This window comes from Salmo trutta, chromosome 34, assembly GCF_901001165.1.
Source record: "Salmo trutta chromosome 34, fSalTru1.1, whole genome shotgun sequence".
Taxonomy (NCBI): Eukaryota; Metazoa; Chordata; class Actinopteri; order Salmoniformes; family Salmonidae; genus Salmo; species Salmo trutta.
The window spans coordinates 7,915,727-7,938,378 of NC_042990.1; the positions used below are offsets into that span (position 1 = coordinate 7,915,727).

At 47.1% G+C, this 22,652-nt stretch overlaps 1 protein-coding gene across 1 annotated transcript in view; it reads left to right on the top strand.

Annotated features, from left to right (window-relative positions):
- Positions 1-22,652, top strand: part of LOC115173437 (ephrin type-A receptor 7) — a 155,128-nt gene that overhangs the window by 83,960 nt on the left and 48,516 nt on the right. The gene's annotated exons all lie outside the window — the stretch shown is intronic.

The window sequence follows — 22,652 nt, forward strand, 5'->3', positions numbered from 1 at the left end:
AGAGAATTTGGCAGTATGTTCAACCGGCCTCACAACCGCAGACCATGTGTAACCACACCAGCCCAGGACCTCCACATCCGGCTTTTTCACCTGAGGGATCGTCTGATATCAGCCACCCGGACAGCTGACGAAACTGTGGGTTTGCACAACCACGGAATTTCTGCACAAAGTGTCAAACGTCTCAGGGAAGCTCATCTGTGTGCTCGTCATCATCACCAGGGTCTTGGCCTGACTGCAGTTCGGCGTCGTAACCGATGCATATCTGTTTTCCCAGTCATGTGAAATCCACAGATTTAGGGCCTAATGAATGTATTTTAATTGACTGATTTCCTTATACGAACTGTAACTCAGTAAAATCTTTGAAATGATTGCATGTTACGTTTTACATGTTTGTTCAGTGTACGAACACACACCTTTTTTATTATGTGATTGTGTGTTTTGCGTTCCTGTCCTTCAAACCGCTAACCACCGACTCTGACGGGAACTAACTCCACCGTAGGAAACAGAAAAATCTAGAACACCGATACCATCAGTATCTGTAGCAGCAGAGGTAACAACACAACATGTCTACCATCAGTATCTGTAGCAGCAGGGGTAACAACACATGTCTACCATCAGTATCCGTAGCAGCAGGGGTAACAACACCACATGTCTACCATCAGTATCTGTAGCAGCAGGGGTAACAACACAACATGTCTACCATCAGTATCTGTAGCAGCAGGGGTAACAACACATGTCTACCATCAGTATCTGTAGCAGCACAACATGTTTACCATCAGTATCTGTAGCAGCAGGGGTAGCAACACATGTCTACCATCAGTATCTGTAGCAGCAGGGGTAACAACACAACATGTCTACCATCAGTATCTGTAGCAGCAGGGGTAACAACACATGTCTACCATCAATATCTGTAGCAGCAGGGGTAACAACAACACATGTCTACCATCAGTATCTGTAGCAGCAGGGGTAACAACAACACATGTCTACCATCAGTATCTGTAGCAGCAGGGGTAACAACACCACATGTTTACCATCAGTATCTGTAGCAGCAGGGGTAACAACAACACATGTCTACCATCAGTATCTGTAGCAGCAGGGGTAACAACAACACATGTCTACCATCAGTATCTGTAGCAGCAGGGGTAACAACACCACATGTCTACCATCAGTATCTGAAGCAGCAGGGGTAACAACACAACATGTCTACCATCAGTATCTGTAGCAGCAGGGGTAACAACACATGTCTACCATCAGTATCTGTAGCAGCACAACATGTTTACCATCAGTATCTGTAGCAGCAGGGGTAGCAACACATGTCTACCATCAGTATCTGTAGCAGCAGGGGTAACAACACCACATGTCTACCATCAGTATCTGTAGCAGCAGGGGTAACAACACCACATGTCTACCATCAGTATCTGTAGCAGCAGGGGTAACAACACCACATGTTTACCATCAGTATCTGTAGCAGCAGGGGTAACAACAACACATGTCTACCATCAGTATCTGTAGCAGCAGGGGTAACAACACCACATGTCTACCATCAGTATCTGTAGCAGCAGGGGTAACAACACCACATGTCTACCATCAGTATCTGTAGCAGCAGGGGTAACAACACCACATGTCTACCATCAGTATCTGTAGCAGCAGGGGTAACAACACCACATGTCTACCATCAGTATCTGTAGTAGCACAACATGATTACCATCAGTATCTGTAGCAGCAGGGGTAACAACACCACATGTCTACCATCAGTATCTGTAGCAGCACAACATGTCTACCATCAGTATCTGTAGCAGCAGGGGTAACAACACAACATGTCTACCATCAGTATCTGTAGCAGCACATGTTTACCATCAGTATCTGTAGCAGCAGGGGTAACAACACATGTCTACCATCAGTATCTGTAGCAGCACAACATGTTTACCATCAGTATCTGTAGCAGCAGGGGTAGCAACATAACATGTTTACCATCAGTATCTGTAGTAGCACAACATGTTTACCATCAGTGTCTGTAGCAGCAGGGGTAACAACACAACATGTCTACCATCAGTATCTGTAGCAGCACAACATGATTACCATCAGTATCTGTAGCAGCAGGGGTAACAACACAACATGTCTACCATCAGTATCTGTAACAGCACAACATGATTACCATCAGTATCTGTAGCAGCAAGGGTAACAACACAACATGTCTACCATCAGTATCTGTAACAACACAACATGTCTACCATCAGTATCTGTAGCAGCAGGGGTAACAACACAACATGTCTACCATCAGTATCTGTAGCAGCAGGGGTAGTAACACGTTTACCATCAGTATCTGTAGCAGCACAACATGTCTACCATCAGTATCTGTGGCAGCAGGGGTAGTAACACAACATGTCTACCATCAGTATCTGTCGCAGCACAACATGTTTACCATCAGTATCTGTAGCAGCAGGGGTAACAACACATGTCTACCATCAGTATCTGTAGCAGCACAACATGTTTACCATCAGTATCTGTAGCAGCAGGGGTAGCAACACAACATGTTTACCATCAGTATCTGTAGCAGCACAACATGTCTACCATCAGTGTCTGTAGCAGCAGGGGTAACAACACAAAATGTCTACCATCAGTATCTGTAGCAGCAAGGGTAACAACACAGCATGTCTACCATCAGTATTTGTAGCAGCAGGGGTAGCAACACAACATGTCTACCATCAGTATCTGTTGCAGCAGGGGTAGCAACACAACATGCCTACCATCAGTATCTGTAGCAGCATTGGTGGCAACACAACATGTCTACCATCAGTATCTGTTGCAGCAGGGGTAGCAACACAACATGCCTACCATCAGTATCTGTAGCAGCACAACATGTTTACCATCAGTATCTGTAGCAGCACAACATGTTTACCATCAGTATCTGTAGCAGCAGGGGTAGCAACACAACATGTCTACCATCAGTATCTGTAGCAGCAGGGGTAACAACACATGTCTACCATCAGTATCTGTAGCAGCATTGGTGGCAACACAACATGTCTACCATCAGTATCTGTAGCAGCACAACATGTCTACCATCAGTATCTGTAGCAGCATTGGTGGCAACACAACATGTCTACCATCAGTATCTGTTGCAGCAGGGGTAGCAACACAACATGCCTACCATCAGTATCTGTAGCAGCACAACATGTTTACCATCAGTATCTGTAGCAGCATTGGTGGCAACACAACATGTCTACCATCAGTATCTGTAACAACACAACATGTCTACCATCAGTATCTGTAGCAGCATTGGTGGCAACACAACATGTCTACCATCAGTATCTGTAGCAGCACAACATGTTTACCATCAGTATCTGTAGCAGCAGGGGTAGCAACACAACATGTCTACCATCAGTATCTGTAACAACACAACATGTCTACCATCAGTATCTGTAGCAGCAGGGGTAGCAACACAACATGTCTACCATCAGTATCTGTAGCAGCAGGGGTAGCAACACAACATGTCTACCATCAGTATCTGTAGCAGCAGGGGTAACAACACATGTCTACCATCAGTATCTGTAGCAGCACAACATGTTTACCATCAGTATCTGTAGCAGCAGGGGTAGCAACACAACATGTCTACCATCAGTATCTGTAGCAGCAGGGGTAACAACACATGTCTACCATCAGTATCTGTAGCAGCACAACATGTCTACCATCAGTATCTGTAGCAGCATTGGTGGCAACACAACATGTCTACCATCAGTATCTGTAGCAGCACAACATGTCTACCATCAGTATCTGTAGCAGCAGGGGTAACAACACAACATGTCTACCATCAGTATCTGTAGCAGCAGGGGTAACAACACAACATGTCTACCATCAGTATCTGTAGCAGCAGGGGTAACAACACAACATGTCTACCATCAGTATCTGTAGCAGCATTGGTGGCAACACAACATGTCTACCATCAGTATCTGTAGCAGCACATGTTTACCATCAGTATCTGTAGCAGCAGGGGTAGCAACACATGCCTACCATCAGTATCTGTCGCAGCATTGGTGGCAACACAACATGTCTACCATCAGTATCTGTAGCAGCAGGGGTAGCAACACAACATGTTTGCTGGTTTTCTTTATGGATTATGGCCAGGATGTCTTTGGTATATACTAAAGACCAGGCCTTATTGATTTTGAACCGGGCAGGTTGGCTCTGGAGCACTCTCTGGCCCCAGTGTGGGTCTGTGTGAAGGATCATACTGGCTGACTGATACTGCGTGTCAGAGAGCTGTCTCCTTCATTGGGTTCTATGTGTCCTCACGGAACAGATAGATCGAAAGATAAAGATACTTTGAGAGGGAAGGAAGGAGGAACGTAGTGAGAGGGCAAGGGTGGGCGGATTTTGATTGTGAAGGGAAAGGGGGTTTAGAGGGAACATGAGGGACGGACGACAGGAATGAAGGGAAGAGATTGAGGGGAGCGAGAGAGGAAAGAGGAGACGGGGGGGCAAGATGCAGCAGGAGAAGTAGAGAGGTGAAGGACAATTGATGGGATTTTTGGCAATCTCCCGACTTGTGTATAATGACCTCCTTTGTCTGGCTTGATGAGAATCCAATCAGCTTCCTCCTTGTGGGTGGGGGGTGTGTGTGTGTGTGTGTGTGTGTGTGTGTGTGTGTGTGTGTGTGTGTGTGCGCGCACATTTGTTTGTCAGCGGTGTGCATTTTGCATGTGTGTGGGCACACGAGAGTCCACAATCTGTTTTTGTATGAATGATAGCTGTGTTTCTCATTCCTGAATTTGACCCCAAAATACTTACGGCTTTAGTCCCTCGTGATAATCTAGTCTGTGAGAAGAGTGGCGGACGTGCCTTTACTGCCATAGGGGAGAGTACATAGTGGAGGATAGAACAGGGTAAGTCAGGGATGGACGAACCAGGACAGTGAGGCCTCAGGGCTATAGCAGAAGCTCACTCATCTGGGTACTCATAGCACGGACACATGTTCATCACGGTTGAGTCCACTGAACAGTCAAAGCTGGAATCTGCATAAGGCGAATCAGCGCCGCTGTTCGGCCCAGCGCCTTTGTTATTGTTTATATTTGTTGTTGAAACGAAGAGGAACGTCCAGCATCGTGGGAGAAAAAATGATCAGTACATGTTCTGCTGTTCTATTGCTAGTGCAAGGACATCAGAGGGGGAAAAAACATGTTTGTTGTTCGAAGTACCTCTATATATACAAAAGTATGTAGACACACCTTCAAGTTAGTGGATTTGGCTATTTCAACCACACCCGTTGCTGACAGGTGTATAAAATCCAGCACTAAACCATGCAATCTCAATAGACAAATTGGCAATAGAATGGCCTTACTGAAGAGCTCCATGACTTTCAATGTGGCACTGTCATAGGATGCCACTTTTCCAACAAGTCAGTTCATCAAATATCTTCCCTGCTAGAGCTTCCCCGGTCAACTGTAAGTGCTGTTATTGTGAAGTGGAAACATCTAGGAGCAACAACGGCTCAGCCGCGAAGTGGTAGGCAACACAAGCTCACAGAACTTGACCCCGCTGAGTGCTAAAGCAAGAAGTGCGTAAAAATCGTCTGTCCTCGGTATCAACACTCACTACCGAGTTCCAAACTGCCTCTAGAAGCAACGTCAGCACAAGAACTGTTCGTTGGGAGCTTCATGAAATGGGTTTCCATGGCCGAGCAACCGCACACAAGCCTAAGATCACCATGCGCAATGCGAAGTGTCGGCTGGAGTGGTGTAAAGCTCGCCGCCATTGGACGTGATGAATCACGTTTCACTATCTGGCGGTCTGATGGACGAATCTGGGTTTGGTGGATGCCAGGAGAACGCCACCTGCTCCAATTCACAGTGCCAACAGCAAAGTTTGGTGGAGGAGGAATAATGGTGTGGGGCTGTTTTTCATGGTTCAGGTCCCTTAGTTCCAGTCATTCAATGACATTCTAGACGATTCTATGCTTCCTACTTTATGGCAACAGTTTGGGGAAGGCCCTTTCCTGTTTCAGCTTGACAATGCCCCGTGCACAAAGACATCCGTACAGAAGTGGTTTGTCGATGTGGAAGAACAGAGCCCTGACCTCAATTTTTTTACCTTTATTTAACTAGGCAAGTCAGTTAAGAACAAATTATTTACAATGACGGCCTACGGGGGAACAGTGGGTTAATTGCCTTGTTCAGGGGCAGAACGACATATTTTTACCTTATCAGCTCGGGGATTCGATCCAGCAACCTTTCGGTTACTGGCCCAACGCTTTAACCACTAGGCTACCTGCCACCCCAGGTATTGGAATGCCACCTGCGAGCCTAATCGCCCACCATCAGTGCCCAACCTCACTAATGTTGTTGTGGCTGAATGGAAGCAAGTCACCACAGCAATGTTCCAAAATCTAGTGGAAAGCCTTCCCAGAAGAGTGGAGGCTGTTTGCTGCTATAACTCCGTTAATGCCCATGATTTTGGAATGAGATGTTCGACGACCAGGTGTCCCCACATACTTTTGGTCATATAGTGTATCATTCCACAAAGCAGCAGTTAAACATTTTTTTTTTTTAAAGTTTTCTTAAAAATTCAATAGAAAGACCTTAATTACAGTTTCTCAAACACCAGTTGTGGATGATAAATTCATCAACAGCTTCTACCACAGAGGCTGCTACAATACCCAAACGTTTCCTCGAATTCTCAACTAGTGTTAGGTTATTGTACTTTTCCTAAACTTATGTTGAACCACCTGCGATCAATACTGCATGTAGCGTACAGAAGTTGAATACAACGTCTGCACAATCACTGTTCTCTTCTTGCCAGTGAGTGATCCTCCCGATGTGGATTGAAAAGTATAGAGGGATTATTTTTTATGAAGTACTAAGCAGCCTTGCTCGGAGCGATAGAGTACTCAAAGAGGAGTGAAGTTCAGCCCAGAGGGAGCGAGAGACAGAGGTGAATTGAGAGATTCAGAAACCGCTCTGGAGAGTAAGAAATCGACGCAAACGCCCACACAACTAGAACAACATGGGTAGAGTGTGTGAACCGTCGCTGACCTCTACGCTTTTTATACATCATGTGAAGAGTTGGTTTGGAGAGTGTACGGTTTGCATATTTTTCTTTGATTTTGATTGTAGTTTTTTATTGCACATTCTGGTAATTCTATTCATTCCAGTTCAGTTTTACTATCTGGTGGTTTGTTTATGGCCCGTCCTAGAAGATAAAATAATTTGAAACAGTGTGCTGACTGTGACTGTGGTCTAAAGTATGTGTACAGCCTGGTTTGAACTAGTTTCACTCAGTGCTCATTGGAACTTAGTACCAGCACCTCAAATGTTCTACTGCTTGAGTTCCTGTGCCTAATTACAAAGAGTACCGGCACCTATTTCAGTCGAGCACTGACAGTTTCACTTCCTGGTACATGCTTTTCTAGCCTCCATGGTTCTTTATTAAAGCCAGTCTGGCGGTCTGTCTGGGAGCACCTGCTCTGGTCTGAGTAGTGCTGCTTGTATCACTTACAGCAGGAGTCATGTCTGAATCACTTTACTCCATAGGCTAAAACGTCTGGTCCATAGCCCTAATGGAGGAGAGACGGTGAGAGGGGGCACATAAACACTAGTGATGGGGGAAAAAATTGACACAGTTACATATCGGTATATTGTTTTTGACAATATATCTTATAGTTTTGACTGTCGCAAAACAAAAACTCCAATATTTTTCATTCATAGCTTGTTCTCCATCTTTTTAAATAGGGTGCCGATTTAGTTTTCAGCACTTTAATTTCCATGATTGTTGGATTCTAACTTGAAATATCCTTATTCATGTTACCATATTAGAACTGGGTGTATGGAAATCTACTGAGTGAGAAAGAATGTCAACTATCAGATCATTTTATTGTCAAATCTCATGTATCCTATGGAGAGATGCAAAGAGTCTGGTTTCAGTCAATGATGAAGTTCGATAGCCGTGGATTAGGGAGGAGTGAGGAATGTGGGCCCAGGTCAGATGAAGTGAGAAGGAGCAGTCACCACTTAAGTTCCTGCCCAGCAACAGAAATGTATTGGCTGTCTAGAGGTACAAGGAGGAGACGCCGGCTAGAAGGAGGGTATAAATATATGTGCCTGTGCAAACATGTTTTTGTCTTATGCAGCTGTTTGACCCAGTGGGTGAATAAACTTGGTTTGAGCTTTGACTAGTGAGTTTTACGCTGTTTGGTCAGAACCAAACGAATGAACACCAGATCTGAAATGCCATACTGTTCTCATTTGCCCAGTGATCATTTGCTGATAAAATGCTGGGTTTTCAGTGTAGTCGTGAAAAAATTACAATTATTCAAGAGAAGGTTGTTTGAGTATAAGAGATGGTGTTATTCAGCACATGTAGAGAAAATAAAAATCTTCTCTCTTTACCCTTCTCTCTCCAACATGGTCCCCCTCCTCCTCCCCTGCTTTATCCCTCCTCCTTAGTCATCTCCTTTTCTCTTAAATGCTTGACTTCATTTTTTCCCCTACCTCTCCATTTCCCCTTTCCCTCCCTACTTCCCTCCCCTCTTTTCTTTTCCCCTCTTTTTTTCTCTTTCTCTTAATCGCTTGACTTCAGCACACTCCTCCCGATGCCATCTTGTGTGTCTTAATTAAAAGGCGGACAGGCTGCTAAGGAATAAATGGAAAAAAGGAGAGGAAATTAATGAAAGAGTTTGTTAATAACACAACAAGGGCAGCTGTGTTTTACCTTCACAGCTTAATTGCGGCCCCTGATTGTGTTTTGGGCCTATTTTTATTCAAACAGCGGGCCTGACAAACCCCGTTAAGTGTGTGTGTGTGTGTGTGTGTGTGTGTGGGTGTGTGAGCGAGACAGCTGGGCAAGGGCTCATTCATGATAGGATGTTGTCATGCTGAGAGGGTGGGCAAAGTGTGTGGGAGGGTCGGTGTTGGTTGAAATAGTAATGACACATTATGCGAGTCAAATACGTGTAGCTGTTTGTTGTGTGTGTGCTGATGTGTGATACAACAATGAGCCATTAAACCCAGCAAGGGGCCACGGCTCCAAACTCTGCTCCAAACTCATCCATCTCTCTACTGGAGCAACATTCCCTCATCAGACAGACAGACAGACAGGGTCACCCCCCCCCACCTATGTTTTTGTTTCTCCCTTGGGAACAGGGCCCACTTGTCGGCGACCTTACACCCCTGGTCTACGTAGGTCAAAGGTGAACTTGAGTGCACTCAGGGGAGACGGTAGCATCTCGCCGACCGAGAAGACCTCTGTCCATATGTTAGCCTGGCCCTGTGTGTGCTACTAGCCTTTTGACCTTTATCTTAGTGTTTACACACACTGAGACACACACTCTAAATGACTTATTCACAGATCTCCCTCTCAGCTCCAGAGCTGTGATAATCCCTGACCTCCTCTCCATTGATCTTCACAAAGACTAGCTGACAGACAGACCACCAGGCCCACAGCCATACCCTGGAATCACTACGTCTACTACTAATACTGCTACGATTATTACATGCACTATATCTGTCTGCCCCGCTGCACATTCGACCTGGCTAAAGACAGATTTAGAGCTTCCAGATGTAATTGTAATATTAAAGCTGATCAACCCCCCTAATACATTTTTGTGGGGATCAGTAAAAAGATGTCTGGTTATTCCAATAAAGAAACAATGTAAAGCTGCCTGCACTATTCTCCAGTCCTTGATAAACGGTGTCAGTTAACCAACATACTTAGTCAGATCAGACATACACTGTTTTATTTCTATGCAATTGTGTTGTCGTTCTTTCTCCTTTTGGAGGAGGTCTTGATGGGTATGATGGTCGTGAATCTGAACCTGCGTCGTCTGAACTCTTGGAACTGGGGAAAGCGTCACAGCACACATTCAAGGCTGTCCTCTTCTCACCTTATCCTTGAATCAATTACCCTGTCATTGGAAATCTGTCCAATCAGGGTCAGAAGCTTACATCTCCCGTTCTCGTCGTTGACGTGGAACCCATTTGTCAATGTTTGGGGCCGTATCTGGGTCACCAGCTTAAAGAAACTGGCCCATTTGAAATAATGATACATTTTAGCTTCTATTTTATCCTCTTGGAGCTCATTACGAATCGACAGCCTTAAAGCGGTTCTGTTCGACTGGGGTTGGTGCGTAAGAAAGTGAGACGGGCGAGTGTGCGCGCACACAAACGTGCACACTTTTTCATAATGCTTTTCCGCGGCGTGGATACAACAGACGCCATTTGCATATATTATTGAATATTTGAGAATGTCAATTGGGAGGTAGTGTGTCAAATTGTATTACGGCTGAGGTCTTGAGGTACGCTTTGCTGGGTTTACAGTTTTTACAGTTTCCTTCCAGTGTGTTCTTTTATTTATTTTTCTCTCAGGTTTTCCTCGAATCAAACATTCCCCGTACGACTCCATGCTTCTTAACTATTGCTCAAGGCGTACACATGCTACTTCCTCGTATGTGTTATGTGCAACAACAAGGCCGGTGGATGACATTGGATATTGCCGTTGGAAATCACGAGAAGTGGAGCTTCACTTAAAGCAGCACGACTCGTGCATAATCTTCCTATGTGAGACAAATCAGTGGGCTTCTTCTTTGCCTGGCCCATCTTCAATCTCAGCAATAGTATTTTTAGTCAACATATTTGATGGGCTGGAGCTAGACCAACACACACACACATAAACACACACATATGGCAGAGCTTCTGTCAAAAAGGAGCATCTCAGATTGGATCTCATTTCGCAGGCGCTCAACCTGAAATTGCCATGCAAATGACTAGGACCTACCTCCCTTCTGTGTCACACACACACACACACACACACACACACACACACACACACACACAAAGGTACACACACACACACAGAAGTACAGTACACACAAACACATACAGCTGCTGCCCTGTCTCCTGCGAGGAGTAACACCTGTGTGAATGTGTGTGCTGGGCCGTGATGGTGATCATGAGTGGCTTGAGATCACTCAGCCTTGGACACCACGGATGACTCCAGACACACACGCGACTCTGACACCGCCCTCCTGCTTTGTCATCCCCTCACAGTACTCGCATGCACTGGAACACACACACACACCGACAGGCGCACTCAAATCAAATCAAATTGTATTTGTCACATGCGCCGAATACAACGGGTGCATTTCACCTTACAGTGAAATGCTTACTTACAAGCCCTTAACCAACAATGCAGTTTTAAGAAAAAAAGAAATAAAAGTAACAAATAATTAAAGAGCAGCAGTAAAATAACAATAGCGAGGCTATATACAGGGGGTGCCGGTACAGAGTCAATGTGCGGGGGCGCCGGTTAGTCGAGGTAATTGACTAAACAGACACTTGTAAGAAATCATCTCTTATTTTCAGACTTCAGTAATACAATGGGAGACTGGTTAGGCTCTGAGTGTTTTTGCACGTGCTTATAATACTAATGCACGCACGCGCTTGTGTGAATGCTCACGCATTTGCTGACGTGTACATGTTTGAATGGTGTCAGAAGGTAGGGGATGATGTACATATGTGCTGGTGTTTGTGTATGGGGGGTGAGCAATGTTCCCTAACAATAAGATTCTGCACTGAGCAAATTTCAGGTCCGCTGAGCGTTTACTATGAACACCGCTTAAAGTTATGGTTACAGTTTTAACTGTGGTCAAGTAGGCTACTGTGGCTATTGTATCATAATGTAAGTCTGCCAGAGTGGCATACCATCAAAGCCAATGAAGAAAATGCATCCCATAACATTTTTACATGAATTAGCTGTTCTATCAATCAGCCTACAGTTGCAGCCAATGTGTGGTTTTCAATGTGGGCCCACATTCAATGTGGGCCTAGACTTTTGAAAAAAACATGCAGGGCTTAACTTGTTTATCCACTTGTCCTTCAGACAAGGTGACTGAACATGTTGTGTAGTTTGCTGCAAGAAACCACTTTACAAAATAAAATGCATAATTATTCCCATTATTACAGAGAATCAGACAAATTATGCTACCCTCTGCTGATTGGCTACTTAGCTTAAGCCTGTCTCAAATTACAACACTTCCCCTTTAAGACATAAACATGCTCTTTACCTGACTCTCTTTTAAAGATGGCTAGAAATGTACACGTTTTGTGCTCTTGTAGGAAGCAATCACTCCCCCATTGCTGACTACAAATGATCTATAACTGGGATAATAACTCACTAAATAGTAAAGGATATGAACAAAATGTGCACTCGTGGCTACATGCAGCTCTCGCTTTGATCTCAAAACAAGCGCATCTACTCACAACCGCTCATGCTGTAAACACAGTCCAGTTCAAAGTAAATGGTACAGATCCATATATGGCAATGGTCTATTTGCATATAGGGCTACTGCAACTCTGTGTGTGTGTGTGTGTGTGTGTGTGAATGGCCTAAGTAGTGAGGAAGTGTGCGTGCGTGATCAGACCTGGTTGTGAATGTGAAACAAATGGCCCGGCTGCCGGGCTAAATGGAAGCAATCCATCAGAGAGATGGGACACAAACACACCCCGGAGATGTCGTAGCCAATCCCGCCTCAGACACAAGGCTAGATCTGATGTAGAGGGATAAGATGAAGGGAGAGGGAAAATATTGAATGACGCACACACTTTGACTCGGCCCAAAGACGGCAGGGACCTCTGCCACATGGTTAGATAAGAACACTTATCAAATGAAAAGATGCTTTAAAACGGGAAACTGATAGATGGATGAGGGAGGCATGAACAAATGAATGGAGCGCGCGCGGGGGGGGGGGGGGGGGCAGAGCCATTTAGCTATTTTGTGCAGTCCAGAACTCGGTTCACAAGAACATGGAGCTCTCTTGATAATCTCTAATCCAATTAGGGGACTGAGTTAGACTGAGGAATGGAGGAGTAGAAGCAAGGGAAAGATGGGCCTGGAAAGCAATGGATGAATGGAACGTTGAATGAAGGTCGAGTGAGAGAGGGGAGAGGGGGATATCACAAAGAGCCCTACAGTGAGCAGGGACTGCATGGGATGGCTGGGGCTGTAGCCAACTGAATGACTGGTACTGATGAGGAATGCTATACAGAAAGATGGAGAGTTGGAAAGGGAAAGATGGGGAGAGAAAGCGAGATGGAGAGAGGGTGGGAAAAGGTAAAGCGAGAGATGAAGAGAATGATAAGGACCGATGGAAAGTTTGAGAGAGAAGAGAGGGAGCGAGAGAACCAAAATGAGTGCATCCCTCTTTATACTGAAGTCCTCGGTAATTGTTTAGTGTGATTAGGATGGAGAGAGGGATGAGAGGAGAAAGAAGAGCGGTGTAATATCCTGTAATTGAAGCCCTCGTCTGCCATCATCCCATTGTTCCACCACACGCAGATAAGCCCAGGGAAATGAGAGACGGGGGGGCTAGTGGGAGGAAGAAAGTGTGAGGCATAGAGGAGGCTGTGAGAAAGGGAGGGAGAGCGACTGAGTGGGTGGATTTACATTAGTAGAATATGTCTAGTGAGAATATGTCTAGTGAGATCTATCTCTCATCAACATCCGATTTGAAACGTTTCTCAGTGTTTACTCTAGCCTTGGATGTGTTGTGTCCAAAGCCACAGTTCTGCTTCATATTATAAACTGAGTGGTTCGAGCCCTGAGTGCTGATTGGCTTACAGCCACGGTATATCAGACCGTATATCACGGGTATGACAAAACATTTATTTTTACTGCTCTAATTACATTGGTAACCAGTTTATAATAGCAATAAGGCACCTCCTGAGGTTTGTGGTATATGGCCTACTCCTTGGGCATTATTTCTTAAATGAACAAAGAGTTCTGTGGTTGGCATGGTGCTGTGAGGTCGCCTAGGCAGAGAGCTCATGTATATTTTGTAAATATTTAAGCATTTGTAAGTGTTTAAAAAATATAATAATTAACTTTTTATTTTTGATAAATCTGTTTTGTTCAGATAAATATTGTGGTCTTCAATGTCAAAGTTCAGACGTTAAGTCCGTTTGTTTGCCTTTCCTGGCTAGCTGGATGGCTAATGTTTGTGTAAATAGCGCAGCAGCAGCTCCGGCTTTTTTGTTTCGCCTGCCGTTTAGAAGGTGGAGACTGCAGTGTCTGAGATGTCCGAGAGGCAGAGGGACTGTTCTTGATCACTGCTGAGGTGTGGTTGATTTTCTGCCCCTTTACTGCTGCCGAAGCATCACCCAGGTGGGTTCTACACTGTCGGCAACGGAGGAGAGGCTGCCTACGGAGGAGAGGCTACTATGGAGGAACTGGGAACGTCGGACAAAGCGACGGGCCTCGATGGAAGGCTCCTGGCTTGTCCGACAGACTGACTTTCACCCTGGCTGTACTGTACCATCGACGCACCCTCCGCTCAAGCCATACAGACTTTACCAAACTGCCTCAACTCCATTCGTTTTCCATCTTTCATTTGTTGTTCATTGATGAATTATGTATTTTGTTAACGAGGACCACAATGGAAATACGTTTCTAAACTTTTTTGTTTTATCCTCTATGATTTTGAAATGCATTGTATCCACGTGTGGTTGTATAGATGTTGTTTTTATTGTCAAATAAATCATATCACATATGCATATGGTGTTGCACAATTGATTTAATGCCAGTGATTTAACAAAGGTAATTCTCGCAGGGACATGTGGTGTGGGAGAGCCATTGTCTTTACGCTGTACCACTCAAGAGGGGGGGGGTATACGGTGTAGGTGTCTGCGGGAGACATCTCCTGAATGAGATTTTCATCTAGATCCGTCTCTTTACACTACTCAAGTATCTCTCCTGGACCTAGTTTGTGTTATCAAAGTAGAGTAGCGTAAAGAAGGAGATGAGAGGTGGGGGAAAGGAGTTAGAGCGGAGGTAGGGAGGAGGTTAGCGAGTCGGAGAAACAAGAGGAGTCTGGGAGAGGAGGTATAAGTAGGAGTATTAAACTTTGTAAACAGCATCTCCCTTCAGAACCTGTGTGTGTGTTTCTGCCTGTGTTTCTTTGTGTGTGTGTGTTTGTTTCTTCTCGTTCTCGTTCGCGCTCTCGTTCTCGTTCGCTCTCTCGTTTGCGCTCTCGTTCCCTCGCTCTCTCTCGTTCCCTCGCTCTCTCTCTTTCCCTCGCTGTCTCTCTCTCGCCAGCCAGCCGCAGGCTGCTTGGAAAGGCCTTTGATTACCATGATGACATCTTTCAGCAGCAGACTTCCTCTTTGATTGTGAAGATGCTGTTTGTGTGGATGACGTAACATTGTTTGCGACGTCATCGTTGCGGCTTTAGACATCTGCTGTGTTGTTGTAGCCCCCAGTTTGTACTGAGAACACGGAGGCTTTCGCTCGTTATTCCGGTGACAGCCAGCCTTTAGGTTGGGTTATGCGTTGCCGCGGTCATTGTACAGTGCTACATCTAGCATGTCCCCTCCATTAGCACTAGGTGTGACTGTGATCAGTCATTCCTCCCCAGCCATCTGTCTGTTTGATCCCCAGGACCTTTAAAATGTCCCTCTTCCTCCCCCCGGAATGGTGATTTATCCCATTCATCAATTAGCATTAGCAGCAGAGAGCCAGTAATCTGAATATGGGGTCATAAATTATTGATTGCACCCCCCCCCTCTCGCCCTCCATCCCTCCTTCCGCCTGCAAATCTAACCCTGACATTTGAATATAAGACAGAGCAAAATGATGGCCTGAAATAATGACGGCCATTTGGGGTGTGTGTGTGTGTGTGTGTGTGTGTGTGTGTGTGTGTGTGTGTGTGTGTGTGTGTGTGTCGCCTGGGTGTGTGTGTGTGTGTGTGTGTGTGTGTGTGTGTGTCGCCTGGGTGTGTGTGTGTGTCCTTAGCTTTTTTGTGTATGTGTTGGTGTGTGTGCGTATGCAAAGCAAACCTCTTTTAGCCTCATTAATATTCATTAATACGTCCTGTCAGAAAGGCACAGAAACAATTCATTGCTCATATTTACTGTATTAAGTGCTTCATGATTTATTAATGTGCAATGAGAGGGTGAGGGAGAGAAAGATAAGAGGGAGGGGGGGAGGGGAGACAGGGTGAGGGGGGAGCACTGAAATGTGAAAGACAAGGCATTGTAAGCTATTCACCTGAAACCAAACATAAAAACCATAAATATGCTTGCTCTTTTTTATTGTGTATTTGTCACCCATCGAATGATTCTGTTTATTTGTTTGTTTTGCATAGTGTGTGTGTGTAGGTAGCCACATTTTGACTTAGCAAACAGCTTGGAATAATATATACCGTTTAGCTGACGCTTCTAATCCAAAGCGATTTAGTCACGCGTGCATACATTTTACCTATGCCTGGTCCCGGGAATCAAGCCCACTATCCTGGCGTTGCAAGCGCCTTGCTCTACCAGCTGAGCTACAGAAGACCACTAAACAGTGTATGGTCAAAAGACTCCTTGCTAACGGCTTGGAAAATGGACACCGGTGCCAACCCGTCCAGGAGTATTGACAACAATGTGAATACAGTGGTGTGTGTTTGACCTCTCTACCGCTCCCTCTGTGTGACTGCCTCCTCCATAACATCCTCCACTACTGGCATTGTAGATGCTGCTAACCATCTCTTTCTCTTCGCTAGACAGTATCTATGTTGTATATTTAGCCACCAGGCAGTTGGCAGAGCTCAGCGTTACAGTGCTTGTATTATTAAAACTTCAGGAAGTAGAATGATCTTTCTCTCTATACTAGCGTGCTGACAGCTCACTCTCTACCTCTCTCCCACTCTTTCTCTCTACTTGAGCTGTGCATGACCCCTTTTCCCTCACTTCTATTTCCTTTGATCTTTCCCTGTGCTTATTTGCTGTTAGCCAAGGGCTATCTCTATTCCTCCTCCCTGTGTGCTGTGCTGCGTCTTCTCTTCTCCCCTAGAGGGACTTGGCACAACCCACCGTTATACATCAGTGTTATTACACCTTGAGGGTGGGTGTGTGGGTGTGTGTGTGTGTGTGGGGGGGGGGGGGGGGGGGGGGATAGACTTTCCATGTCCCGTTTAATCAAGCTTCTTGCACAGCACACAGGACAAATTGATAAGTTGGGCAGCCAGCTGTTCTGGCCCAGCTGTGTGCCGTTTCTCTCTCTCTCTCTCTCTCGCTCTCTCTCGCTCTCTTTTTCCCCCTCTCGCTCTCTTTTTCCCCCTCTCGCTCTCTCTTTCCCCCTCTCGCTCTCTCTTTCCCCCTCTCTCTCGCTCTCTCAATTTTTCTATTCAATTTTCTTTATTGGCATGACATAACAATGTACATATTGCCAAAGCTTACTTTGGATATTTACAATATTAAAATAATAAGAATCAAAATTGTCATCGGGACAACAGTAACAACAATAACCAAGGGTCAAAATAACCATACATTGAACAATAACGATAAGCATAGAGGACATGTGCAGGTTGATTGGTCTGTCAGACACTGTCCCTCATCTTATGGCAGGCAACAATGTAGTGCGCTGCCAACCCACAGCTCTCTGCGTTCTCCCCCAACAGGACGTAACCTACTCTCACCAGAGAGGTCTTTGAAACCTTGAATAAAGGTTTCAAATTTGGGGAAATGATTCTCTCTAATTGTTCTATATTTTTGACATTTTCTCAGGAAATGCAGCTCTGTCTCAGGTTCTGCTGTTGTGCAGTGGTTGCACAGCCTTTCCTCTACAGTGAGACAGGTTTTCCTGTGTCTACACTTCTCAATGGCAATGCTGTGCTCACTGAGCCTGTACTTTGTCAAGGTTTTTCTACGGTTTTGATCAGTAACCATGGTCAAATAGTTAGCTGTCGATTTAGGGCCAGATAGCACTGCATTTTGCTTTGTGCTTGTTTTCCAATAAGCAATTAGTTTTATTCTGATTGATTGGATGTTCTGGTCTTGAGGCTTCAGTGTGTTAGTAGAAGAGGTTTTGTGAACCAATTGAGAACTTTGGTCTAATTCCCTGAGATCTGGATCTTTTTGGGGTTTACTGCCGGGGCCGAGGTCTGACAGTACTGCTCTAGCAGGTCCGGGTTCTCTCTTTCCCTCTCGCTCGCTCTCTCTCTTTCCCTCTTGCTCGCTCTCTCGCTTTCCCTCTCACTCGCTCTCTCGCTTTCCCTCTCGCTCACTCTTCTCGCTTTCCCTCTCGCTCGCTCTCTCGCTTTCCCTCTCGCTCGCTCTCTCGCTTTCCCTCTCGCTCGCTCTCTCGCTTTCCCTCTCGCTCGCTCTCTCGCTCGCTCGCTCTCTCGCTTTCCCTCTCGCTCGCTCTCTCGCTTTCCCTCTCGCTCGCTCTCTCGCTTTCCCTCTCGCTCGCTCTCTCGCTTTCCCTCTCTCTCGCTCGCTCTCTCGCTTTCCCTCTCGCTCGCTCTCTCGCTTTCCCTCTCGCTCGCTCCTCCGCTTTGCCTCTCGCTCGCTCTCTCGCTTTGCCTCTCGCTCGCTCTCTCGCTTTCCTCTCGCTCGCTCTCTCGCTTTCCCTCCCTCTCGCTCGCTCTCTCGCTTTCCCTCCCTCTCGCTCGCTCTCTCGCTTTCCCTCCCTCTCGCTCGCTCTCTCGCTTTGCCTCTCGCTCGCTCTCTCTCTTTCCCTCTCGCTCGCTCTCTCTCTTTCCCTCTCGCTCGCTCTCTCTTTCCCTCTCGCTCGCTCTCTCTTCCCTCTCGCTCGCTCTCTCTCTTTCCCTCTCGCTCGCGCTCTCTCTTTCCCTCTCGCTCGCGCTCTCTCTTTCCCTCTCGCTCGCGCTCTCTCTTTCCCTCTCGCTCGCTCGCTCTCTCTCTTTCCCTCTCGCTCGCTCTCTCTTTCCCGCTCGCTCGCTCTCTTTCCCGCTCGCTCGCTCTCTTTCCCGCTCGCTCGCTCTCTTTCCCGCTCGCTCGCTCTCTTTCCCGCTCGCTCGCTCTCTTTCCCGCTCGCTCGCTCTCTTTCCCGCTCGCTCGCTCTCTTTCCCGCTCGCTCGCTCTCTTTCCCGCTCGCTCGCTCTCTTTCCCGCTCGCTCTCTCTTTCCCGCTCGCTCGCTCTCTCGCTTTCCCTCTCGCTCGCTCTCTCGCTTTCCCTCTCGCTCGCTCTCTCGCTTTCCCTCTCGCTCGCTCTCTCGCTTTCCCTCTCGCTCGCTCTCTCTTTCCCTCTCGCTCGCTCGCTCGCTCTCTCGCTTTCCCGCTCGCTCGCTCTCTCGCTTTCCCTCTCGCTCTCTCGCTTTCCCTCTCGCTCGCTCGCTCTCTCGCTTTCCCTCTCGCTCGCTCGCTCTCTCGCTTTCCCTCTCGCTCGCTCGCTCTCTCGCTTTCCCTCTCGCTCGCTCGCTCTCTCGCTTTCCCTCTCGCTCGCTCTCTCGCTTTCCCGCTCTCTCGCTTTCCCTCTCGCTTTCTCGCTCGCTCGCTCTCTCGCTTTCCCTCTCGCTCGCTCTTTCCCTCTCGCTCGCTCTCTCTTTCCCTCTCGCTCGCTCTCTCGCTTTCCCTCTCGCTCGCTTTCTCGCTCGCTCTCTCGCTTTCCCTCTCGCTCGCTTTCCCTCTCGCTCGCTCGCTCGCTCTCTCGCTTTCCCTCTCGCTCGCTTTCCCTCTCGCTCGCTCGCTCGCTCGCTCGCTTTCCCTCTCGCTCGCTCGCTCGCTCGCTTTCCCTCTCGCTCGCTCGCTCGCTCGCTTTCCCTCTCGCTCGCTCGCTCGCTCGCTTTCCCTCTCGCTCGCTCGCTCTCTCGCTTTCCCTCTTTCTCGCTTTCCCTCTCTCTCGCTTTCTCGCTTTCCCTCTCGCTCGCTCTCGCTTTCCCTCTCGCTCGCTTTCCCTCTCGCTCGCTCTCGCTTTCCCTCTCGCTCGCTCTCGCTTTCCCTCTCGCTCGCTCTCGCTTTCTCCCCCTAGGACCATGCCTCAGGACTACCTGGCCGGATGAATCCTCACTGTCCCCAGTCTACCTGGTCGTGCTGCTGCTCCAGTTTCAACTGTTCTGCCTACGGCTATGGAACCCTGACCTGTTCACTGGACGTGCTACCTTGACCCGAACCTGCTGTTTTCGACACTCTCTCTCTACCACACCTGCTGTCTCGAACTCTGAATGCTCGGCTATGAAAAGCCAACTGACATTTACTCCTGGGGTGCTGACCTGTTGCACCCTCTACAACCACTGTGATTATTATCTGACCCTGCTGGTCATCCATGAACATTTGAACATCTTGTCCATGTACTGTTATAATCTCCACCCGGCACAGCCAGAAGAGGACTGGCCACCCCTCAGAGCCTGGTTCCTCTCTAGGCTTCTTCCTAGGTTCCTGCCTTTCTAGGGAGTTTTTCCTAGCCACCGTGCTTCTACATCTGCATTGCTTGCTGTTTGGGGTTTTAGGCTGGGTTTCAGTATAGCACTTTGTGACATCGGCTGATGTAAGAAGAGCTTCATGAATACATTTGATTTATTGATCGATCTTTCAATCACCCACATGGGTATATGCTCCTAACAACCAATGAGAGAGGTGGGACTTGCAGTGCGTCAAGCGTCAGAAATAGAACAAAGTTCTATTTTAGCGCCTGGCTACGCAGACACTCGTTGACGTGTGTGAGCAGTCTGGGTGCAATGACAATAACGTGTGTACGTTTACGCGACACGAGCGAAGTCAAGACAGAAAGCTGTACCAGTGTCTATACAGTAGCTTGGCCCAAATAGAAGGTTGTTGTCAACAAGGTTGTGTCAGTCAGAGCCAACTGCCAATAGGTAAGAGACACTCCCAGAAGGACCCAATAGGGATACAGGGGGTATTGGACAGAAACAACACAGGCATTCTGGGACTGTATTCATTGCATTGTTGCTTTCCCCTCTACCTTTAGACGAGTGCCATGGCGTTTCAGCTGAAAAGCAGACGAGAGAGAGAGAGAGAGAGAGAGAGAGAGAGAGAGAGAGAGAGAGAAGAGAGAGAGAGAGAGAGAGAGAGAGAGAGAGAGAGAGAGAGAGAGAGAGAGAGAGAGAGAGAGAGAGAGAGAGAGAGAGAGAGAGAGAGAGAGAGAGAGAAAAAAATATATTACACCAGCTATAACAGACTGACTCTAGCCCCCAAACACAAACTATTGCAGCATAGATACAGGATGTTGAGATTGGAGGGGTCGGGAGACACTGTGGCCCCGTCCGACGATACCCCCGGACAGGGCCAACCAGGGAGGTTATAACCCCACCCACTTTGCCAAAGCACAGCCCCCACACCACTAGAGAGAGATCCGCAAACCACTTACTACCCTGAGACAAGGCTGAGTATAGTCCGCGAAGATCTCCCCCATGGCACGAACCCGAGGGGGCGCCAACACAGACAGGAAGATCACGTCAGTGACTCAACCCACTCAAGTGACGCACCCCTCCTAGGGACGGCATGGAAGAGCATCAGTAAGCCAGTGACTCAGCCCCTGTAATAGGGTTAGAGGCAGAGAATCCCAGTGGAGAGAGGGGACCGGCCAGGCAGAGACAGCAAGGGCGGTTCATCGCTCCAGTGCCTTTCCGCTCACCTTTAACCCCCTTTCCGCTCCCTCTCTCTCCCTGGGCCAGACTACAATCAATCATGGGACCTACTGAAGAGATGAGTCTTCAATAAATATTTTTATATTTTTTAAAGCGTTTTTTTTCTTCCCAATTTCGTGATATCTAATTGTTAGTTACAGTCCTGTCCCATCTCTGCAACTCCCGTTCAGCCTCAGGAGAGGCGAAGGTCGAGAGCAGTGCGGCTTGGCGGGGTCGTGTTTCAGAGGACACACTGCTTCTTGACACACTGCTCGCTTAACCCGGAAGCCAGCCGCACCAATGTGTCGGAGGAAACACCGTACACCTGGTGACCGTGTCAGTGTGCACTGCCCCCGGCCCGCCACAGGAGTCGCTAGAGCGTGAATGGACAAGGACAACCTGGCCGGACAAAACCTCCCCTAACCCGGACGACGCAGGGCCAATTGTGTGCCGCCTCATGGGTCTCCCGGTCACGGCCGGCTGTAACACAGCCTGGGATCGAACCAGGATTTGCAGTGATGCAGCTAGCACTGCCTTAGACCGCTGCGCCACTCGGGAGGCCCAGTCTTTAATAAAGACTTAAAGGTCGAGACAGTCTGCGTCTCTGACATGATAGGCAGACCATTCCGTGAAAATGGAACTCTATAGGAGAAGGAGGCCTGCATCTTATGATCGTAGCGTATGTAGGTATGTACGGCAGGACCAAATCGGAGAGATGGGTAGGAGCAAGCCTATGTAATGCTTTGTAGGTTGCAGTAAAACCTTGAAATCAGCCCTAACCTTAACAGGAAGCCAGTGTAGAGATCATAGCACTGGAGTAAAATGATCACATTTTTTGGTTACAGTCAAGATTCTAGCAGCCGTGTTTAGCACTAACAGGAGTTTATTTTGTGCTTTATCCGGGTAGCTGGAAAGTAGAGCATTGCAGTAGTCTAATCTAGAAGTGACAAAAGCATGGATTAGTTTTTCTGCATCAAATGAGGTCCACACTCCAGTCCAGTAGTGGTAATGCACCTTGAATTGGTTGCCAACCACCATATAAAGTCCAAAGAAGCCTGAAGGAAGAAAGATTACGTTAAACAAACTCGGTTTACCCTTTTATCTCTGGATTAATTGTCAGAGTAGAGGACCTTGTGCATTTTAGGTAAAATGACAACCCAATGTTATATCCCAGGACAAATTAACTAGCAACAGCAAGCTAGCTAAATTGCCATAAATGTTTCATGCTTTTCGACCTGTCCCAAAATTAATATAGTTGGTTCAGAGTTCGTTTTGATGTTTCAACCTGCGTGTCTTTATCACTTCT